Genomic DNA, 25,917 nt, shown 5'->3' on the forward strand with positions numbered 1-25,917 from the left:
GGCACAGTAGATTGCACGCGCAGTGCCCCAAATTTGAAGTAGGAGGACCAACCAAGCATCTTTTTCCATCTCCCGGTTCCTAAAATCCATGCCATATACACGTCCCCTGATAGGGGACGTAACAGGGATTAAACTGATAAGAATAGTACTACTGAACACACCACTCATATCTGGTGGCACAGTAGATTGCACGCGCAGTGCCCCAAATTTGAAGTAGGAGGACCGACCAAGCATCTTTTTCCATCTCCCGGTTCCTAAAATCCATGCCATATACACGTCCCCTGATAGGGGACGTAACAGGGACTAAACTGATAAGAATAGTACTACTTAACACACCACTCATATCTGGTGGCACAGTAGATGGCACGCACAGTGCCCCAAATTTGAAGTAGGAGGACCAACCAAGCATCTTTTTCCATCTCCCGGTTCCTAAAATCCATGCCATATACACGTCCCCTGATAGGGGGCGTAACAGGGATTAAACTGATAAGCATAGTACTACTGAACACACCACTCATATCTGGTGGCACAGTAGATGGCACGCGCAGTGCCCCAAATTTGAAGTAGGAGGACCGACCAACCATCTTTTTCCATCTCCCGGTTCCTAAAATCTATGCCATATACACGTCCCCTGATAGGGGATGTAACAGGGATTAAACTGATAAGAATAGTACTACTTAACACACCACTCATATCTGGTGGCACAGAATATTGCATGCGCAGTGCCCCAAATTTGAAGTAGGAGGACCGACCAAGCATCTTTTTCCATCTCCCGGTTCCTAAAATCCATGCCATATACACGTCCCCTGATAGGGGACATAATAGGGATTAAACTGATAAGAATAGTACTACTGAACACACCACTCATATCTGGTAACACAGTAGATTGCACGCGCAGTGCCCCAAATTTGAAGTAGGAGGACCGACCAAGCATTTTTTTCCATCTCCCAGTTCCTAAAATCCATGCCATATACACGTCTCCTGATAGGGGATGTAACAGGTACTAAACTGATAAGAATAGTACTACTTAACACACCACTCATATCTGGTGGCACAGTAGATGGCACGCGCAGTGCCCCAAATTTGAAGTAGGAGGACCGACCAACCATCTTTTTCCATCTCCCGGTTCCTAAAATCTATGCCATATACACGTCCCCTGATAGGGGATGTAACAGGGATTAAACTGATAAGAATAGTACTACTTAACACACCACTCATATCTGGTGGCACAGTAGATTGCACGCGCAGTGCCCCAAATTTGAAGTAGGAGGACCGACCAAGCATCTTTTTCCATCTCCCGGTTCCTAAAATCCATGCCATATACACGTCCCCTGATAGGGGACATAATAGGGATTAAACTGATAAGAATAGTACTACTGAACACACCACTCATATCTGGTAACACAGTAGATTGCACGCGCAGTGCCCCAAATTTGAAGTAGGAGGACCGACCAAGCATTTTTTTCCATCTCCCAGTTCCTAAAATCCATGCCATATACACGTCTCCTGATAGGGGATGTAACAGGTACTAAACTGATAAGAATAGTACTACTTAACACACCACTCATATCTGGTGGCACAGTAGATTGCACGCGCAGTGCCCCAAATTTGAAGTAGGAGGACCAACCAAGCATCTTTTTCCATCTCCCGGTTCCTAAAATCCATGCCATATACACGTCCCCTGATAGGGGACGTAACAGGGATTAAACTGATAAGAATAGTACTACTGAACACACCACTCATATCTGGTGGCACAGTAGATTGCACGCGCAGTGCCCCAAATTTGAAGTAGGAGGACCGACCAAGCATCTTTTTCCATCTCCCGGTTCCTAAAATCCATGCCATATACACGTCCCCTGATAGGGGACGTAACAGGGATTAAACTGATAAGAATAGTACTACTGAACACACCACTCATATCTGGTGGCACAGTAGATTGCACGCGCAGTGCCCCAAATTTGAAGTAGGAGGACCTACCAAGCATCTTTTTCCATCTCCCGAATCCTAAAATCCATGCCATATACACGTCCCCTGATAGGGGATGTAACAGGGATTAAACTGATTAGAATAGTACTACTTAACACACCACTCATATCTGGTGGCACAGTAGATTGCACGCGCAGTGCCCCAAATTTGAAGTAGGAGGACCGACCAAGCATCTTTTTCCATCTCCCGGTTCCTAAAATCCATGCCATATACACGTCCCCTGATAGGGGACGTAACAGGGATTAAACTGATAAGAATAGTACTACTTAACACACCACTCATATCTGGTGGCACAGTAGATTGCACGCGCAGTGCCCCAAATTTGAAGTAGGAGGACCGACCAAGCATCTTTTTCCATCTCCCGGTTCCTAAAATCCATGCCATATACACGTCCCCTGATAGGGGACATAATAGGGATTAAACTGATAAGAATAGTACTACTTAACACACCACTCATATCTGGTGGCACAGTAGATGGCACGCACAGTGCCCCAAATTTGAAGTAGGAGGACAGACCAAGCATCTTTTTCCATCTCCCGGTTCCTAAAATCCATGCCATATACACGTCCCCTGATAGGGGGCGTAACAGGGATTAAACTGATAAGCATAGTACTACTGAACACACTACTCATATCTGGTGGCACAGTAGATGGCACGCGCAGTGCCCCAAATTTAAAGTAGGAGGACCGACCAACCATCTTTTCCATCTCCCGGTTCCTAAAATCTATGCGATATACATGTCCCCTGATAGGGGATGTAACAGGGATTAAACTGATAAGAATAGTACTACTTAACACACCACTCATATCTGGTGGCACAGTAGATTGCACGCGCAGTGCCCCAAATTTAAAGTAGGAGGACCGACCAAGCATCTTTTTCCATCTCCCGGTTCCTAAAATCCATGCCATATACACGTCCCCTGATAGGGAACGTAACAGGGATTAAACTGATAAGAATAGTACTACTGAACACACCACTCATATCTGGTGGCACAGTAGATTGCACGCGCAGTGCCCCAAATTTGAAGTAGGAGGACCGACCAAGCATCTTTTTCCATCTCCCAGTTCCTAAAATCCATGCCATATACACGTCCCCTGATAGGGGACATAACAGGGATTAAACTGATAAGAATAGTACAACTTAACACACCACTCATATCTGGTGGCACAGTACAGGGAGTGCAAATTATTAGGCAAATGAGTATTTTGACCACATCATCCTCTTTATGCATGTTGTCTTACTCCAAGCTGTATAGGCTCGAAAGCCTACTACCAATTAAGCATATTAGGTGATGTGCATCTCTGTAATGAGAAGGGGTGTGGTCTAATGACATCAACACCCTATATCAGGTGTGCATAATTATTAGGCAACTTCCTTTCCTTTGGCAAAATGGGTCAAAAGAAGGACTTGACAGGCTCAGAAAAGTAAATAATAGTGAGATATCTTGCAGAGGGATGCAGCACTCTTAAAATTGCAAAGCTTCTGAAGCGTGATCATCGAACAATCAATCGTTTCATTCAAAATAGTCAACAGGGTCGCAAGAAGCGTGTGGAAAAACCAAGGCGCAAAATAACTGCCCATGAACTGAGAAAAGTCAAGTGTGCCGCTGCCAAGATGCCACTTGCCACCAGTTTGGCCATATTTCAGAGCTGCAACATCACTGGAGTGCCCAAAAGCACAAGGTGTGCAATACTCAGAGACATGGCCAAGGTAAGAAAGGTTGAAAGACGACCACCACTGAACAAGACACACAAGCTAAAACATCAAGACTGGGCCAAGAAATATCTCAAGACTGATTTTTCTAAGGTTTTATGGACTGATGAAATGAGATTGAGTCTTGATGGGCCAGATGGATGGGTTGGTAAAGGGCAGAGAGCTCCAGTCCGACTTAGACGCCAGCAAGGTGGAGGTGGAGTACTGGTTTGGGCTGGTATCATCAAAGATGAGCTTGTGGGGCCTTTTCGGGTTGAGGATGGAGTCAAGCTCAACTCCCAGTCCTACTGACAGTTTCTGGAAGACACCTTCTTCAAGCAGTGGTACAGGAAGAAGTCTGCATCCTTCAAGAAAAACATGATTTTCATGCAGGACAATGCTCCATCATTAAGGACGTAACAGGGATTAAACTGATAAGAATAGTACTACTTAACACACCACTCATATCTGGTGGCACAGTAGATTGCACGCGCAGTGCCCCAAATTTGAAGTAGGAGGACCGACCAAGCATCTTTTTCCATCTCCCGGTTCCTAAAATCCATGTCATATACACGTCCCCTGATAAAGGACGTAACAGGGATTAAACTGATAAGAATAGTACTACTTAACACACCTTATAATAATGCAGAGAGAGGCAACGCAGAGAGAGGAGTCTGAAGAAGAGGAGTCAGAGGAGGAAGGTGGCTTTGAGGAGGTGGAAGACCAAACACAGCAGGCGTCCCAGGGGGCTTGTTGTCACCTTTCGGGGACCCTTGGTGTTGAACGTGGCTGGGTGGAGGAAGAGACCTTCAATTACATCAGTGAGGACAAGGAACGGGACATGGCTAGCTTGGTATCCAACCTTGTTCAAATGGGGAGTTTGCGGTTGTGCAAATGGACTGTTTGCGGTTGTTTGTGGTGCGTTAAATGGGGAGTTTGGTCTGTCACTGTGAAGCGGGCGTAACCCTTACACTACCTGATCGATACAACGTCATACCTGATGTTTTAAAGCACGTTATTCCAAACAATTTAGGAATGTTAGGTGATTTATGCCCTTTATGGATTAAAACCAGACTCTGCATCAACTATGTTATTTTCCGTGGGAGTTTTGCCATGGATCCCCCTACGGCTTGCCACAGTCCAGGTGTTAGTCCCCTTGAAACAACTTTTCCATCACTATTGTGGCCAGAAAGAGTTCCTGTGGGTTTTAAAATTCGCCTGCCTATTCACCTTTTGCGGAAGTTTGCGAACGCAAAATTTTATGTTCGCGACATCACTAGTGAACAAATGTAGCCACCAATCAGCAAGCGCTACCCTCAGATTTATATCCCTTAAATCTGTGTTTTTTACAGAATCACACTCTTCAACAGAAAACACATACATGTATGCATCCACATATGTACCGTTAAACTTTCTAGATTATAGTACACTCCTTAGAAATCTTTACACACACACAAACTTACAAACACACACACAAACACTACTTTTATTATTTCACATATAATGCTATATATTCATTTCCTTAAATTATTTTATATCTCACTAAATAATTCACTTGAATATTAGTGAATCTATTACACAGCTTTAATGGAATCATTATGATTACTACATTTATTGTCTTTAAATTCCTGTACAATGAAAAGAAGAAAAAAAAAGATTAAACTAAACAGATGGGGTAGTTCATTAAAACATCATACACTCTGCAGGAAAAGGGCTTTGATTTATAGTATTTCTAGAGCATTCTGTCTGGTAAATAAATAAACTGAGTTGCATAGTTAAAGAAGCACGTGTTGCTGTTCCCAAACTTTATTAACCCATTTACTGCCAACACATTAAAAAGGCTTACTCTATCAATTACAATATATAAGACTTGTTGAACTATATATTAAATAAAGAAAAATGCAAAAGAAATATACCAGGAAATGGAAAGAAAATGCTATTTGATTTAGTTGCAGGGAGACTGCTGATGGCAATACAAAAGCATAAATACTTTCTGGCCATTTTGAGGCTTTTTTTTTTTTTGAGTGCTTGTGGGCACTAAGCATTATGATTTGGGGATATAAAAAGCGGGACCATCTTTGAATGTCCATCTTTCTCTCAATAATGTTTTATTTTTGAGGCAACAGTAGATTAAATTAAAACCAAGAAAATATATTATATATAAGTGACATTTGGGCCTTAATATGTCAAGCATATCTAAAAACCTTCTAAATATTATTATTAAGGTCAAATCAGCGATTTATAAACCTAGACCAAGATATATTATACCAGCAAATACTTATCAGTAGGTTCAATCAAGATTGCAACAATGATGTTATTAATAAGGCACAACCCTGTCGGATCTAGAGATAGTGAGGCCTAAGGTAAAATTCAAATATGAGGCCTCTCTTAAGTTTTATTTTTATTACTTATTCTTCTTTATTGGAATGTGAAATATTAATATTTTTATATTGTGTTAGAGCACTTGAGAATATGCAATCGTGTTTGCGCTCTAGTTGGATGTTAGGCGTTTTTTTTTTCCTATTTTTTTGCTCTAACTTCAGCTTTTTGCGCGCATCAGGTTAGCATGCAAGCGGAAACGTTCAACTTGTAATATGAGCCATACCCAACGCGCACAAAAAGCTTACTTCTAGCAGAGTTAGCACAAGAGCGATAAATGCCGCTCCACTTGTAATCTGGCCTTAAAGTGAATGTCAACTTTCATGATAAAGTGCCCAGTTTTTTTAAAAAACTATTAAAAACAGGGGCACTTTCATTCATGAAAGTTTAAATTCCAGCGGATTTTACAAATACTTACCTTCTCCTGAAACACCAGATCCCCGATCCCCCGCCTGCTTCTTCCTACTGAACTTACACAGCAATGATGAAACCGGCTTCCTCCAATCATGTCATGGCCTCATCAGATGGATGCTCCTGGGGGGAGGAGCCGTGACTGGAGGAAGCCGGTTTCGTCATCGCTGACGAGGTACAGAGGACCTGCAGGTGGGGGATCGGTGATCTGGCGTTTCAGGAGAAAAAGGTAAGTATTTGTAAAATCCACTGCAATGTAAACTTTCAGGAATGAAAGTGCCCCTGTATTTAATTGTTTTTTTTTTAAAAAACAAGGCACTTTATCATGAAAGTTGGCATTCACTTTAAGTATGTCCTTGTACAGTAACATAGAAACATAGAAACATAGATATTGACGGCAGATAAGAGCCATAGGCCCAGCAAGTCTGCCCGACCTTACCTAACAATATAAACCTATCTAGTTCGTAGGATAGCCCTATGCTTGTCCCATGCATTTTTAAAGTCCCCCACAGTGTTTGTTGCTACTACCTCTTGAGGAAGTTTATTCCATAAATCAATCATTCTTTCTGTAAAGAAGTGCTTACTCAAATTACTCCTGAATCTACTACCCTTTAGCTTGAGCTCATGACCCCTTGTTCTTGAATTTTCCATTTTATGTAAAATACCCACAGCCTCAGTTTTACTAAACCCTTTAATGTACTTGAAAGTTGCTATCATTTCACCTCTTTCCCTTCTCTCCTCTAAGCTAAACATATTTAGGTCATTGAGCCTATCCTGGTAAGTTTTATTTTTTAGACCATGTACCATTTTGGTAGCCCTCCTTTGCACAGATTCAAGTTTGTTAATATCCTTCTGAAGATATGGCCTCCAGAACTGCACACAATACTCAAGATGAGGCCTAACTAATGATCTATAAAGTGGCATAAGAACCTTACTATTTCTGCTGCAAATACCTCTACCAATACATCCAAGCATTCTGCTAGCCTTACTCGCTGCATTACTACATTGTTTACTAAGTTTTAAATCATCTGAAATAATAATTCCCAAGTCCTGTTCCTCGTCTGTAACAGTCAGTAAAGTGGCATTGAGTCTGTAATTAACAGCTGGATATTCTTCTGGATATTCAGTACATGTGGATCTGTAGACTTCTTTTCCCTCTTTTTTTCTTTATTTAGAGAGAGTGTGATGTGAGGATAGATAGTGGAGGGAGAAACATACAGTAAAGAGAAAGGAGGGAGAATTGAGAAAGAGAGGTGGAAGGGCGAGAGAAGAGAGAGAAAAGAAGGAGAGAGCAGGAGAGATAACAGAGAGGCAAAATAAAGAGTGGAAAGAGACTGGTTATAGAAGGGAGACAGATGATTAAAGATACAAGCAATATAGGACTGCATGACAATACAGTTCTGCTGCATTTATACTTTGTGCTTTGTATTCTGTATTGCTTTACACTCCAGATTACATTTTATAACATTTAAACCTTGCACTTTCCAGCGAGAGAAACATAGTTTAGAGAGAAGGAAGAGAGAACAAGAGAGAGACAAAAAGGGTAGATAGCAGGGAAAAGAGAAGGGAGAGAGAACAAGAGAAGACAGACTATAGTCTAGAGGAGAATGCAGAGAGAGCAGAAAGAAAAAGAGAAAAGTGAAGAGAGAGGAAGGAGAGAGAGAAAGAAGAGGGAAGAAAGAGAAGGAGCTGAGAGGGATAAGAGAAAAAAGAGCATGAGAGAAAAACGAGTAAAGAAAGAAGAGGATGAGAAAGGAGAGTGTGAGAGGGAGGACAGATGGAGGACAGAGGAGAGAAATGTTAATAGCATCATATCAGCTCTGCTTACACTTTTATTGTTTTCTGCCCCCCCCCCCCCCGTCTTCTGATTAGGCCAAGGCTGACAGCACCACACAGGGTCAAATAGACGTGGAAGGAAGGGAAGAGCCTGCACTTTGCAGCCAGAGAACTTGCAGTTGTGTAAGAGGCTGTAAGGGTTAGAATATCCAGCTGTGCTAGAAGAAGTTGGTGTACAGGGCCACTATACTAACAAAAATAATGTGCTGGGGTAAAAAAAAAAAAAGAATAGAAACAAAGCACTTTTTATTCTATGCCCTTCTTTGAGGCCCTATCATGGACGAGGCCTTAGATGGTTGCCTATTCTGCGTAACTTTAGGACCGGCTAAGCCTGTGACTACAATGTGCCAATTGCATGTACTGCAACTCACATCATAAAATATAGTGGTTTGAATGTGGAAAGAATCATGACTATGTAGCAGCTGCTATACATCTATGCCAGTTAACAAACCTCTTTGTTGGCGTTGCAGATCTCAGAAGGTCATATAGTACCAGCTTCAACATGACTCTAAACTTCCCAAATGGGCAATGAAAGCAGGAATCACATTAGTGTAGGTCGTTTTAAATCAGGAGGCACTAAAAGGAAAATACTCACAGTTAGCTCAAGTGCCAAGAATTGAAGAAGATTTATTCCAAGATTAAAACGGGATACAATTAAAAGCTAAAAGTATATTAAATGGACGCTGTACAATAAAACTTGTTTTCCCTTAATGTTTTGTTATACTTACTGCAGAGTATTAAATACATGGGAAATGATATCTTCATGATTATTTTTCTATTTAAAGTGGCTGTTTTTGCTCATTAAAGCCATAGGGGCATATCTATCAAGCTCCGTATGGAGCTTGAAGCCCCGTGTTTCTGGCGAGCCTTCAGACTCGCCAGAAACACAAGTTATGGAGCAGCGGTCTGAAGATTGCTGCTCCATAACCTGTCCGCCTGCTCTGAGGAGGCGGAAAGACATTGCCACAAATCAACCCAATCGAGTACGATCGGGTTGATTGACAACCCCCTGCTGGCAGCCGATTGGCCGCAAATCTGCAGGGGGTGGCATTGCACCAGCAGCTCACAAGAGCTGCTGGTGCAATGCTGAATACGGAGAGCGTATTGCTCTCCGCATTCACAGAGGTCTGTCGGACATGATCCGCTGATCGGATCATGTCAAACAGGCCTTTAATAAATATGCCCCATAACCTGTTTTCAAGGACGTGACCATAAAAATGATCTGAGCCTGCAGGTAAAGCAGACCTGCTAATTCTATCTACACACAGCCTAATAGGTATTGCAATGCTAATTATGGACAGGAGTTCAATAAGCACAACCATCTATTTCAGATACCTGTTCCTCCATTATCTCCTGCTCCTTTGGGAGATGAATTAGTGCTATTTTCTCATATTAACATAGATTTTTTACAGAGGGTATGTTAATTATTCATGTTTTCAGTGTGAGTGATGTTTTCTACAGGCAAAAGAGCTATTTAAATTACAAAATAAAGGTAAATTATCTGTTTGCAAACATTTTAGAGTACAGTGTTTCTCAGATAAAAGTAAAAAGTTCAAGAACAGAGACGCTGAAACTGAAGTCTTGATGAGTAGTGCATTTTTTAGGCTGTGCCATAAAACATAAGAAAGTCACAAACAATAAAGACTGACGCGTTTCATCAGAGGCTACATTGATTTAAGAAACACAGGTTGATATATGCTTAAGTGACCAATGATAAACATTATTACATCATCCAATAGTTATGATTGTACTTTCTCAAACATAGAGTCTCATCATGGAGCGTATAACATAACATCATATGGCAACAGGTAGACAACAAATGGATACAATGTTATCCAAAAACTAATGAGTATGTTTACAATATAAGTTATAAGTATTGCTCCATGCATTGTACTAAATCATGAGTAAAACATTTATATTTACAAACGATCTCTGTAAAAATAAAGAGTAATAAAATAAAAAAAACATTACAAATAAAAACTTAAAAAAATAAAGAATGATTAATTGGAAAAAGAAAAGAGGAGACAAACAACATAATGAACACATCATAAATAAAATCAAAATAGGCATCACTAAACAATGCAATGCTTTAATAATTAAAAAAAATGTGTTCTATTTACATTGCATCTGTTCAGTCATACAAGTTCAGATATATAGCCAGTTCCTCCTATGTGTAATACATTTCTGGATCTATGTCAGTTATATGGATGACTGAAATATTACTATGTGGTTTCAAAAATTGGATGAAATATCTAAAAAGAAAAGATTTGTATGAATGAAATGAAAATGCTGTGTAAGAGGAAGAAAATAAGAAAATATAAACATATGTAAATATAAGTGTATGCATGTATATATATATATATATATATATATATATATATATATATATATATATATATATCACCACCCCTTGGGTCTTTATTAATCATTTCTATTACCATAAATAAATAGGAAATGACTAGTGCCTGGTCCACGCGTGCAAAAATGTTTTGCTACTGGGGTTCTTGGTTCTTTATCTCCCAGAGATAGCAAGTGCTCACGTATGCTATTTGTCAGAGGGCGTGCAGTGATCCCTGTATATTGCTTGGAGCAACATTTAAATGAAGAGCAACATTTACAATGAATCAGATATATCACACATTGGGAAGTACAATCTTTTCTCTGTCTTATGTGAGAACTATCACCAGTGACTGCTGAAGTAAATGTGTTGGATTTTTTAGTGAATTCACAGCTCTTACAGGGCACATGTCCACACTTAAAAAAAAACCTTGGTGGGACTTAAACAATTTTTTTTGGTTTGTGTTTTGCCTGAGAATTTTTTTTTAATCATATCCCAGATTGAGAGTTCTTTTCTAGCTACACATTTAACTCCCCTGGAGACTGTGCTTTCCAGTTTGTCATCTCCTTTTAGGATCATTAAGTTCCTTTCAATGATTTTAGAATAGAGGTAGTGGGGCATAGTTGGAGTTAAGTAATAATAGATATAGTCCCCTTATTTGTATTGCAATACATATATTTGGTATATATATGTTATAATGAATATTATCAAATGGGATCAGTATCTGATGTGGGATCTCAGAGAACAGAACTAAACAACTAGAAGAACTAATTGTATAAGGAATACAATAGAATTCACAGCAGAGATTGCCACAGATTATATATCATATGAACTCCAAATAATGGATTCAGATAAATATTATACTATATATTTAAAAAGTTCCATAACATTCATACCTTTAAATCTTTATTAATGCAACTAGGAACCAACATTCACACAGTAGTAGCGGTTAGAGAATTTAAAAACACTTAAACCCAGTCATTCAGAGGGAGCGTTCTGTGAAACGCGCGTCAGGGGTCCAGCAGGAGCAGCTCTGTCTCTCCTGTCTGCCGTTTTTAACCTGCTTACCCTTGTCAAAACTAGAAATCTTTGGCTAATAGCTGGTCAATCATGGTGCCTACTTAAGACTAATAGTTAAAAGTTAATCAGCCCTCGGATTGTAAGGGCTTAGCTTACTTTAGATATTTCAAAGTGGGCCCATGCTGATCTATATATTTATATGCACTAAAACAATTATGCATGACTGGGTTTAAGTGTTTTTAAATTCTCTAACCGCTACTACTGTGTGAATGTTGGTTCCTAGTTGCATTAATAAAGATTTAAAGGTATGAATGTTATGGAACTTTTTAATATATAGTATAATATTTATCTGAATCCATTATTTGGAGTTCATATGATATATAATCTATGGCAATCTCTGCTGTGAATTCTATTGTATTCCTTATACAATTAGTTCTTCTAGTTGTTTAGTTCCTTTTAATGATATTGCATACCTTGTCATATTGTCTACTAAATTTGGTTATGAACAAAATATTATTGTCCATTCTCAATTTATCAGATTCATTGAAAAGGCTATCCCTATTGAGTGATGCTACTTCTTTGCTCAAATTTGTCAGATAATGTTTGTTGTACCCCCTTTCTACTAGTCTTTTAGTCAGATCTTGTGCCTCGTTCAAGTATGTGGATAAGTTAGTGCAATTTCTGCTTAATCTCAGATATTGTCCTTTAGATATTCCTTTTTTCAGATGGGATATATGGCATGAATCTGCTCTTAGAATGGTGTTTTTGGCTGTAGTTTTTCTAAAAGTAGATGTAACTATATTGTGAGTTGCATCTATGCTTAGTTTAAAGGGACACTGAACCCAAAAATTTTCTTTCACGATTCAGATAGAGCATGAAATTTTAAGCAACGTTCTAATTTACTCCTATTATCAATTTTTCTTCGTTCTCTTGCTATCTTTATTTTAAAAGCAGGAATGTAAATCTTAGCAGCCAGCCCATTTTAGATTCAGCCCCATATATAGCGCTTGCTTATTGGAGGCTTACATTTACCCACCAATAAGCAAGCATAACCCAGGTTATCAACCAAAAATGGGCCGGCTCCTATGCATCACATTCCTGCTTTTTAAATAAAGATAGCAAGAGAACAAAGAAAAATTGATAAGAGGAGTAAATTAGAAAGTTGCTTAAAATTGCATGCTCTATCCGAATCATGAAAGAAAAAAAAATGTCCCTTTAAGATTCAAATAATCAATGGAATATGAATTACTTTCACTTGAAAGTTTGTAGTTATTGTTGTTCATGAAATAAATACATTTGTCTATTGAGATGTTAGTTGCATTTTGCCAAATTTATATCAAGTCGTCAATGAAGCGACTATATAATATTATATTTTATATATATTTTTTAACTATAGGAGAATTCATCTGCAAAAATGTGGTTCAGTTCCATCCAGTGGCGTATTTAGGTTTTGTGCTGCCCTAGGCACGCACAATTCTGCTGCCCCCTCCACCCCCTAAGATTTCTGCAGTTTTTTGGTAATATTTATTGGTCAGGGTATTTTTTTAAGGAAATTTTAAATATATATTAATTCATTTTTTTAATCAGATTTACTTTGTTCTGTTTGTATCCTTTGTTAACAAGCACATGTACATATGCTCAGCAGCAACAAAGCACTTCTGGGAGATAGCTGGTGATTGGTGGCTACACATATATGCCTCTTGTCATTGGTTCACCAAATGTGTTCAGCTAGCCCCCAGTAGTGCCTTACTGCTTGAGACCCTTTGCAGGGGTTAAACACATAGTTACATGTATTCAACAGTGCAATAATAAAATGCTCAAACATAATAGAGCAGTTTCTTTTTGCACTATTGTGTCCTTATAAAAAAATGTGCTTGGCACGAGCTGCTGAGTAACAGTATGCAATAATAAAGCAATTACTATACATTGTCAGCTAGATTACGAGTTTTCAGTGCTATAGGGAAATTAACGACCGCCACAAAAGTGGCAGTATTTCACCTCCCTATAGAGCTGCTATTACAGGTTTACAAAAAGCAGTTTTGTGCAAGTGATATGGTGGTGTTGAGCTCCATACCGCACTGAAATACAAGCGCTGCTTTGACATGCTCGTGCACGATTTCCCCATAGACTTCAATGGGGAGAGCCGGCAAAAAGAAGCCTAAAAAGCTCCGTAACGCAGCCCCATTGATATCTATGGGGAAAGAAAAAGTTACGTTTAAACCTAACACCCTGACATAAAAACCATGTCTAAACACCATTAATCTGCTGCCCCCAACATCGCTGCAACCTACATAATGTTATTATCCCCTAATCTGCCACCCTTAACATCTCCGCCACCTAAATAAACCTATTAACCACAATCTGCCGCTCCCGATATCGCCGCCACCTACATTACAGTTATTAACCCCTTATCTGCCGCCTCCAATGTCACCGCCACTATACTAAAGTTACTAACCCCTAAACCTCTGGCCTCCAACATCACTAACACTAAATAAATATATTAACTCCTAAACCTAACCCTAGCCATAATCCTAACCCTAACGTAACCCTAACGTGATCCTAACCCTAACACCCCCTAACTTAAATATAATTAAAATAAATCTAAATAAACCTTACAATTATTACCTAAATAATACCTATTTAAAACTAAATACCTACCTGTAAAATAAAACCTAAGGCCTAGATTTAGAGTTGGGTGGTAGCCGTCAAAACCAGCGTTAGAGGCTCCTAACGCTGGTTTTTACCGCCCTCTGGTATTTGGAGCCAGTCATTAAAGGGTCTAACGCTCACTTTCCAGCCGCGACTTTTCCATACCGCAGATCCCCCTACGCCATTTGCGTATCCTATCTTTTCAATGGGATATTTCTAACGGCGGTATTTAGAGTCTTGGCTGAAGTGAGCGTTAGAAATCTAACGACAAAACTCCAGCCGCAGAAAAAAGTCAGTAGTTAAGAGCTAGTATTAACCCCTAATCTGCCGAGCGGACCGCACCGCTACTATAATAAAGTTATTAACCCCTAATCCGCCTCACTCCCGCCTCAATAACCCTATAATAAATAGTATTAACCCCTAATCTGCCCTCCCTAACATCGCCGACACCTAACTTCAATTATTAACCCCTAATCTGCCGACCGAATCTCGCCGCTACTGTAATAAATGGATTAACCCCTAAAGCTAAGTCTAACCCTAACACTAACACCCCCCTAAGTTAAATATAATTTAAATCTAACGAAATAAATTAACTCTTATTAAATAAATTATTCCTATTTAAATCTAAATACTTACCTGTAAAATAAACCCTAATATAGCTACAATATAAATTATAATTATATTATAGCTATTTTAGGATTTATATTTATTTTACAGGTAACTTTGTATTTATTTTAACCAGGTACAATAGCTATTAAATAGTTAAGAACTATTTAATAGCTACCTAGTTAAAATAATTACAAAATTACCTGTAAAATAAATCCTAACCTAAGTTACAATTAAACCTAACACTACACTATCAATAAATTAATTAAATAAAATACCTACAATTACCTACAATTAAACCTAACACTACACTATCAATAAATTAATTAAATACAATACCTAAAAATAACTACAATGAAATAAACTAACTAAAGTACAAAAAATAAAAAAGAACTAAGTTACAAAAAATAAAAAAATATTTACATACATTAGAAAAAAATTACAACAATTTTAAACTAATTACACCTACTCTAAGCCCCCTAATAAAATAACAAAGACCCCCAAAATAAAAAAATGCCCTACCCTATTCTAAATTACAAAAGTTCAAAGCTCTTTTACCTTACCAGCCCTGAAAAGGGCCCTTTGCGGGGCATGCCCCAAAGAATTCAGCTCTTTTGCCTGTAAAAAAAAACATACAATACCCCCCCCAACATTACAACCCACCACCCACATACCCCTAATCTAACCCAAACCCCCCTTAAATAAACCTAACACTAAGCCCCTGACTGTTTACTAACTGTTTACTAACTAGTCTACCTAGTTAAAATAAATACAAACTTACCTATTAGTTATATTGTAGCTAGCTTAGGTTTTTTTTTACAGGTAAGTATGTATTTAGTTTTAAATAGGAATTATTTAGGTAATAATTGTAAGGTTTATTTAGATTTATTTTAATTGTATTTGTTAGGGGGTGTTAGGGTTAGGGTTACTTTAGGGTTAGGCTTAGGGTTAGGGTTACGTTAGGGTTAGGATTAGGGTTTAATATATTTATGTAGAGTTAGTGATGTGGGAGGTCAGAGGTTTAGGGGTTAATAATTTATTTTAGTATATTTCATTGTGGGGGCTTGCAGTTTATTGGTTAATAGGTTTATTATTGCGGCGGTGTGGGCGGACGGCAGATTAGGGGTTAATAATCTTTAAATAGTGTTTGCGATGTGGGAGGGCGGCGGTTTAGGGATTAGTAGGTTTATTATGGTGGCGACGATGTCAGGGAGTCGCGGAATGGGGTTAATTATTTTTTTTAGCGGCGGCGATGTCCAGAGCGGCAGATTAGGGGTTAATAAATGTATTATAGTGTTTGCAATGTGGGAGGGCCTTGGTCTAGGGGTTAATAGGTAGTTTATGGGTGTTAGTGTACTTTGTAACACTTTAGTTATGAGTTTTATGCTACAGATTTGTAATGTAAAACTCATAACTACTGACTTTAGATGGTGGTACAGATCTTGTCAGTATAGGGTGTACCGCTCACTTTTGGCCTCCCAGGTAAACTTGTAATACCGGCGCTATGGGAGTCCCATTGAAAAAGGACTTTTTTAAAAGTGCGGTACTGACGTTGCATGAGGACCAAAAAGGTGTGCGGAACACCTATACCTACAAGACTTGTAATAGCGGCGTTAGGGAAAAAGCAGCGTTATGAAGCATAACAATGCTTTTTCACTCATAACGCAAAACTCGTAATCTAGCTGAATGTTAGCTACTGTATGTAAACAAATATTATTACTGCACCCTTAATACCCCAAAGATATTTCTCAATTTCTTCTTTCAGAGCAGTTCACAATTTTTGTTCAATTTGAGCAGTGGAAAGCTCCCTGAAAAAACAAACTGTTTGAGGATGAAATTACATACACATTAACTCCCCAACTTTATATATTTCAGAATCAAAAGTTCATGATATTAGGCCACTGAAACACAAATCATCAGATTACTAATAAAAGTTCTTCAGCTCTATTTAGCCTCTGCCTGCACAGGGAATAATTACTGTGAGTTTCTGACTAACAACCTCAGTCTCCCACTGCACTCAACTGGTTAATAGTTTTGGATGTGTAGTGTTAACCAGACCATGACCTAGGGAGAGGTGGAGGGGGGACATTTACAAATTAAATAGCTTGAAACTTGCCACCCTCTCAGCCGGTATGCAGGTACTGGCTCTTAATACACGCTCTTCTAGCTGGTGTGTGGAGAGAGACTGTTATCGTGTGGGTGGGGTACAGTCAGTCATCCTCAATTCAACCCAATCGAATACGATCGGGTTGATTGACACCCCCTGCTGGTGACAGATTGGCCGCGAATCTGCAGGGGGCGCCATTGCACCAGCAGCTCACAAGAGCTGCTGGCGCAATGCTGAATGTGGAGAGCGTATTGCCCTCCGCATTCAGCGAGGTCTGTCGGACCTGATCCACACTGTCAGATCAGGTCTGACAGACCTTTGTTAAATATCTCCCTATGGGTCTCCCTGGGGATTTGGTAAGACTCTTGTGTATCTTTGGTACAATTCAAAAACTTGGTATTGTAGGGTCTTTTAGTCAAATCAGTGTTCATATAGCCTTGTTCTACTGCTGTGTCCAATAAGTTGGCAAGTTTTAATTTAAAGGCGTTAGTGGTGTTAAATGTTAGTTTGGTGTAAAGGTGGGTATCATTGAGTTGTGTATCAGCTTCATCTAGATAGTCACTCTTATTGAGCACTACTACTGCTTCTCCTTTATCCACCTAGGTAATAACCAAGTCAGGATTTTTATAGAGATCATAAAGGGCTTTCCTCTCTCTAGTGGTTAGATTGTCTCTGGGTATTTTCAGTATTATACCTTTCAAACAGTTATTTAGTTCTGCCAATTCCTTTTCTACTGCACTCTGATATAAATCTATCAAATGGTCCCTAGTGTGGACTGGATAACAGTGGGATCTGTCTGTAAATGAAAAAGTGGAACATGAGTCCAGATGGTGTGTTGTTCTAAGGTGATCAAATTAGTGAGATCAAACCCTTTGAGTGCTAAGCAATTTCCCACATGGGTGCTAAGCTGGATTTTTTTTTTTTTATATATATATTTTTTTAACTTTTTTTTTTTCAGATCCCCAAGACTTATACCGTTGGAAAGGTCAGGCGATTACCTTTCCAATGGTGGGTCTTGGGGGTTCGTAGCACATAGATGCCTGAGATACAGGCTTCTAAATAGCATGCCCCTATTTCTCTATACTGTCTATTATATTTTTTCAATAATGTTGCGCGGTGATGTCATCACGTCATTGCACGTGACGTCACCACGCAAAAAGTGAAGCCCCGGCGATGCCTGTCACTATACAGGCCCAATCGCCGGGGTGAGAGTTGATGGGAGCCCCCAAATTGCCCTCAAGTTGGGTGAATGCTAGCGACGGCTCTGAGCCGTCATCAGCACCTGACTGGGAAAATTTGTGACGGCTTTTAGCCGTCGTTAGCACTCAAAAGTTTAAATCTAAGTATTTCAAACCTACAGAAATTGGATCTGGTTTCTGTAGTGTGTGAGTGGATTGAGTAATCTCTGTGTCAAAAAAGTGCTTTTCAATACCAATTTTTTAACAAATCTATAGGTTTGTACCCCTTCCATAGGTGTACTTGTTTGTTGGGGTGATTTTACCAAGGATTTGAAATTTTGTCTACTCATTTGTGAACCTCTGACATAAGAACTAGGTCCTGGGTTATACGATTCATCTACATCACATAGTAACTCTGCAGTTTCACCCTCTTGATTATATGTGTCAATACTAGAAAAAGTAACCCTCCTAGGGATATGATATTTGTGATTTTTCTTATTTTTATTCTTAGTGGTCCACTTAGGTCCCATGAGTTTGGATTTTTGCCAATAGTAGACTGTCCAATTCATAGTCCTTATCTCATGATATTTGTGTAACTTTCTGTCTGATAGAGTCACATCTAAATTACTTATGGGTTCATCCAATTGTTTTTTATCATCTATATATTTCTGTGTAAGTTCAAAAGGTTTAAGTAGTTCAAAAATCCTATTAATTTCTGATATTGTTATATCCCTATCTTGCTTTTTGTGACTAAGTTATTGCTTCATTAAAATAATGGCGCAATTAGTAAGGTTAGTGTTCCACTCCTCCATAAATTTTGGAATTTCTAAAGCAAAAGATGGGTACTTTTTCATACACAATCCCCTTGGTAGTTTGTTTTCTAAAATGTAGAGCTCAAGGAACTGAATGTCATAAATTTGTCTCCTTGTATCTAAGTTTCTCTAAATTATTTTAGACATTAATTAAATCTTCCTTCTTTACAGAATTAATAATCTGAGTGTGACCTCTTAGAGCAATCTCCATTATATGTTTTCTTTTGTTTTCATCTATTATCCCTGTGGAAAGTTTTCCTGTAGACATAATGGAAAAGAGAAAGCTCTAAATCTGATGTATTAATAATCAATAATCTAAGAAATACACAAGACTAGTACTGGGTTGATTGTAATTAACTGGGTACCAGGAATATATTAATACAAAATCAAAACAAGGAAGAGTACCCAGAATTATTCAGATAACTCGTGCACAGTGGTTAATGAGTAGAGCATTAAAGCAAAGTAACTTAATGAAAGTTCAGAAAAGTGAAAGGCTCAAGAGTACCTTCAGTCTAATCATATAATTCCAGGACCGAATACAGTGACAAGTTCTTAAAGTCAGTGTGACTTCCCCCTTACATATCTCTAGCTCCTATCTCCAAATGTGAGGCGCTGAAGGACAGTACCGTGACCCGTGTCGGTCAGGTTGGTGTACCCTTACGATGCCAAATCGGTCTTTCTTACTGGCCTGAGAAGTGTACCTCTGAACACCTGTCAGTCAGGTAGAGGTAAGAACATGTGTCTATGTATGGCTCCAAACGGGTGAGAGAACCCCTCAGGAGCTGATACGATTTTATCGTCCACATTGGTGTAAGGTTCCGGCATCTATGTGAGGCGTGATCCCCCCAGGCTGACTTCTCAGCTTCCTGGTACATCACCTACGAATTGGGTATGGATAGGCTAATGTTGTGGAGGGAGGGGGAAGTAATGCTCTTGAGCTGGTAAACAGTACACAGTCCAGCGGAAAATTGCGGTATTCCTAACCGCTCAATATGAAAGTAAAAAGTTCAAGAACAGAGACGCTGGAACTGCAATCTTGCTGAGTAGTGCATTTATTATGCTGTGGCATAAAACATCAGAAAGTCACAAACAGTAACGCTTGACGCATTTCGCGAATGCACACATTCGCTTCATCAGAGGCTACATTGATTCAAGGAACACAGGTTTATATATGCTTAAAACATTAAAAATAAAAACATAAAAATAAATAATGATTAATTGGAGAAAGAAAGGAGGAGAAAAACTACATAATGAACACCTCATAAATATAATCAAAATAGGCATCACTAAACCCTGCAATGCTCTAATAATAATAATGTCTCTCAGATAAAATTCCTAAAGTGTTTCAGCGAATAAATCACCTTTTTCAAGAGCAAGTACAAGTTCAGTACCAGTTCTTGAATGCTAAAGATACCACCTATTGTTAACTCCCTCTCTAATCTTAAAAATACTCTTCATAAATCCATAACTAGTTTCTGCTTCTGTGAATTCTCTTCTTTTTGGAAATAGTGCATCAATACTTAACCCACCTAAAGTACACAATAATACAATTATCCTTTGTAGAACAACAAACAAACAAACAAAAAAAAAACAACAATGTAATCTGAAGTCTATATGAAAGATTTTCACTCTTCATTTTCTTTTGGCCTGCAGCAACAGATAATGTATTTGCTGCACCTCAACAAGTTACAGTTCTTTTAATGTATGGTTCTTCATTTAGCAATATTGATTGGTCAGCTAGGTAAACCAATTGTGAATAGGTGGGCTCACCTATTGATAATGATAAAACCATCTCTTCAAATTAATCTCACCAAGAAAAGGATTTGTTGCTACATGCTTGAAGATGCTAGCGAATGAAAAGCCTTCAAATGGACTTCAAGAAAGATAAAATTATATTTGTTTCTTACAGATTTTTTATTTCTTTCATGTAATTGGCAAGAGTCCATGAGCTAGTGACATATGGGATATACAATCCTACCAGGAGGGGCAAAGTTTCCCAAACCTCAAAATGCCTATAAATACACCCTTCACCACACCCACAATTCAGTTTTACAAACTTTGCCTCCTATGGAGGTGGTGAAGTAAGTTTGTGCTAAGATTTCTACGTTGATATGCGCTTCTCAGCATTGTTGAAGCCCGATTCGTCTCAGAGTACAGCGAATGTCAGAGGGACGTGAAAGGAGTATCACTTATTGAATACGATGATTTCCCTAATGGGGGTCTATTTCATAGGTTCTCTGTTATCGGTCGTAAAGATTCATCTCCTACCTCCCTTTTCAGATCGATGATATACTCTCAATTTACCATTACCTGTACTAATAACTGTTTTAGTACTGGTTTGGCTATCTGCTATATGTGGATGGGTGTCTTTTGGTAAGTATGTTTTTTTATTTCTTAAGACACCTCAGCTATGATTTGGCACTTTATGCATTTATATAAAGTTCTAAATATATGTATTGTACTTATATTTGCCATGAGTCAGGTTCATGTATTTCCTTCTGCAGACTGTCAGTTTCATATTTGGGGAATATAAACATCTTTTAAATATGAAATGTATTTCTTACCTGGGGTTTAGTCTTTTTTTTCAATTGACTACTTCTTACAAATTGCGGGCGGTATTAGGCCCGCGGGTGCGACAAATGCTAAACTTTATTGCGTTATTCTTGCCGCGAAAATTTTTTTGGCGCGGAAAAATTCTGGCATCATACTTGACGCCGAGACCTTTCACACTGTTGTGTCATTAGTGACGTGAGTGTGTCATTTCCGGTTATTTTTTTGGCGCCAAAAAAGATTATTTACATTGTGCGTCATACTTGGCGCCAAACTTTTTTATTTTTTCAATACCCCATTGATGTTTGCCTCTTGCTTTTTTTCTATCAGAGGGCTATGCTATTTGCATTTTTTCCCATTCCTGAAACTGTCACATAAGGAAATAGATCATTTTGCTTTATATGTTGTTTTTTCTTTTACATTTCGCAAGATGTCTCAACCTGATCCTGCCTCAGAAGCTTCTACTGGAACATTGCTGCGTGACATCGGTTCAACCAAAGCTAAGTGCATTTGTTGTAAAATTGTAGAAATTATCTCGCCGAATGCCATTTGTAATAGTTATCATGATAAACTTTTACATGCAGATAGTGTATCCATTAGTAATAGTACATTGCCAGTTGCAGTTCCTTCAACTTCTAATGTGCATGATATACCTGTAAATTTTAAAGAATTTGTTTCTGATTCTATTCTGAAAGCTTTGTCTGCATTTCCACCTTCAAATAAATTTCAAATGACCAACAACATAATAATTTATCCTCTTCTGATGAGGATCTATCTGATTCAGAAGATCCTTCCTCAGACATTGACACTAACAAATCTACTTATTTATTTAAAATTGAGTATATGCGTTCTTTATTAAAAGAAGTGTTAATTACTTTGGATATTGAGGTAACCAGTCCTCTTGACGTTCAGTCTAATAAACGTTTAAATGCTGTTTTTAAACCTCCTGTGGATTCTCCAGGGGTTTTTCCTATTCCTGAGGCTATTTCTGATATGATTTCTAAAGGAATGGAATAAGCCAGGTACTTCTTTTATTCCTTCTTCAAGGTTTAAAAAATTGTATCCTTTACCAGCAAAATCTATAGAGTTTTGGGAAAAGATCCCCAGAGTTGATGAGGCTATTTCTACTCTTGCTAAACGTACCACTATTCCTATGGAAGATAGTACTTCTTTAAGGATCCTTTAGATAGGAAGCTTGAATCTTATCTAAGGAAGGCCTATTTATATTCAGGTCATCTTCTTAGACATGCAATATGCTAATCATTTTATTTATGATGCTATTTTTGATATTATCAAAATTGATGTTAGATCCATGTCTTTAGCTATTTTTGCTAGAAGAGCTTTGTGGCTTAAATCCTGGAATGCTGATATGACATCTAATTCTAGATTACTATCTCTTTCTTTCCAAGGTAATAATTTATTTGGGTCCCAGTTGGATTCTATTATTTCAACTGTTACTGGGGGAAATGGAGTTTTTCTGCCTCAGGATAAAAAACCTAAGGGTAAATCTAAGGCTTCTAACTGTTTTCGTTCCTTTCGTCAGAATAAGGAACAAAAATTCAATCCTTCCCCCAAGAAATCTGCCTCCAATTGGAAGCCTTCCTCAAATTGGAATAAATCCAAGCCTTTTAGGAAACCAAAGTCAGCCCCTAAGTCTGCATGAAGGTGCGGCCCTCATTCCAGTTCAGCTGGTAGGGGGCAGATTAAGGTTTTTCAAGGATATTTGGATAAAATCTGTTTAAAATCAATGGATTCAGAGCATTGTCTCTCAAGGGTATCGAATAGGATTCAGAGTAAGACCTCCTGTGAGAAGATTTTTTCTTTCACGTACCCCAGTAAATCCAGTAAAAGCTCAGGCTTTCCTGGAGTGTGTTTCAGACCTGGAGTCTTCAGGGGTAATCATGCCAGTTCCTCTTCTGGAACAAGGTTTGGGGTTTTATTTAAATCTATTCATTGTCCCAAAGAAGGAAAATTTATTCAGACCAGTTCTGGATCTGAAAATTTTGAATCGTTATGTAAGAATACCAACTTTCAAGATGGTGACTATAAGGACTATTCTGCCTTTTGTTCAGCAAGGACATTATATGTCCACAATAGACTTGCAGGATGCATACCTTCATATTCCGATTCATCCAGAACATTATCAGTTTCTGAGATTCTTTTTTCTAGACAAGCATTACCAATTTGTTGCTCTTCCATTTGGCATAGCAACAGCTCCAAGAATCTTTTTAAAGGTTCTGGGTGCCCTACTCTCTGTAATCAGAGAACAGGGTATTGCAGTGTTTCCTTATTTGGACGATATCTTGGTACTAGCTCAGTCTTTACGTTCTGCAGAATCTCACACAAATCAACTAGTGTTGTTTCTTCGGAAACATGGTTAGAGGATCAATTTACCAAGAGTTTCTTGATTCCTCAGGCAAGGGTCACCTTTTTAGGCTTCCAGATAGATTCAGTGTCCATGACTCTGTCTCTAACAGACAAGAGATGTTTAAAATTGGTTGCAGCCTGCCGGCACCTTCAGTCTCAGTCATTCCCTTCAGTGGCTATGTGCATGGAAGTTTTAGGTCTCATGTCTGCAGCATCGGACGCGATCCCCTTTGCTCATTTTCACATCAGACCTCTTCAGCTTTGTATGCTGAATCAATGGTGCAGGGATTATACAAAGATATCACAATTAATATCCTTAAATCCCAATGTACAACACTCTCTGACATGGTGGATAGATCGCCATCGTTTAGTTCAAGGGGATTCTTTTGTTCGGCCAACCTGGACTGTGATCACAACAGATGCGAGTCTCTCAGGTTGGGGAGCTGTTTGGGGATCTCTGACAGCAAAAGGGGTTTGGAAATCTCAAGAGGCGAGATTACCATTAAATATTTTAGAACTCCGTGCAATTCTCAGAGCTCTTCAGTTTTGGCCTCTGTTAAAGAGAGAACCATTCATTTGTTTTCAGACAGACAATATCACAACAGTGGCATATGTCAATCATCAGGGTGGGACTCACAGTCCCCAAGCTATAAAAGAAGTATCTTGAATACTTGTTTGGGTGGAATACAGCTCCTGTCTAATCTCTGCGGTGCATACCCCTGGTGTAGACAATTGGGAAGCGGACTATCTCAGCCGCCAGACTTTACATCCAGGGGAGTGTCCCTCCATCCAGATGTGTTTTCTCATTTTGTTCAGATGTGGGGTCTTCCAGAGATAGATCTCATGGCCTCTCATCTAAACAAGAAACTTCCCAGATACCTGTCTAGGTCCAGGGATGTTCAGGCGGAAGCAGTGGATGCGCTGACACTTCCTTGGTGTTATCATCCTGCTTACATCTTCCCGCCTCTAGTTCTCCTTCCAAGAGTGATTTCCAAAATCATCATGGAACAATCATTTGTGTTGCTGGTGGTGCCAGCATGGCCACACAGGTTTTGGTATGCGGATCTGGTTTGGATGTCCAGTTGCCCGCCTTGGCCACTTCCGTTACGGCCAGACCTACTATCTCAAGGTCCGTTTTTCCATCAGGATCTCAAATCATTAAATTTGAAAGTATGGAAATTGAACGCTTAGTTCTAAGTCATAGAGGTTTCTCTGACTCAGTGATTAATACTATGTTAAAAGCTCGTAAATCTGTCTCTAGAAATATTTATTATAGAGTTTGGAAGACTTACATTTCATGGTGTTCTTCTCATAAATTTTCTTGGCATTCTTTTAGAATTGCTAGAATTTTACAGTTTCTTCAGGATGGTTTGGATAAGGTTTTGTCTGCAAGTTCCTTGAAAGGACAAATCTCCGCTCTTTCTGTTTTATTTCACAGAAAGATTGCTATACTTCCTGATATACACTGTTTTGTACAGGCTTTAGTTCGTATTAAGCCTGTCATTAAATCAATTTCTCCTCCTTGGAGTCTTAATTTGGTTCTGAAGGCTTTACAGGCTCCTCCATTTGAGCCTATGCATTCTTTGGGCATTAAACTACTTTCTTGGAAAGTGTTGTTCCTTTTGGCCATCTCTTCTGCTAGAAGAGTTTCTGAGCTATCTGCTCTTTCTTTTGAATTTCCTTTTCTGATTTTTCATCAGTTTTGCGGACTTCTTTTGAATTTTTACCTAAGGTTGTGAATTCTAACAACATTAGTAGAGAAATTGTTGTCCCTTCCTTGTGTCCTAATCCTAAGAATCCTTTGGAAAGATCCTTACATTCTTTGGATGTGGTGAGAGCTTTGAAATATTATGTTGAAGCTACTAAAGATTTCAGGAAGACTTCTAGTCTATTTGTTATATTTTCCTAGGAAAGGTCAGAAGGCCTCTGCTATTTCCTTGGCCTCTTTGTTAAAGCTTTTGATTCATCAAGCTTATTTGGAGTCGG

This window comes from Bombina bombina, chromosome 6, assembly GCF_027579735.1.
Source record: "Bombina bombina isolate aBomBom1 chromosome 6, aBomBom1.pri, whole genome shotgun sequence".
NCBI lineage: Eukaryota > Metazoa > Chordata > Amphibia > Anura > Bombinatoridae > Bombina > Bombina bombina.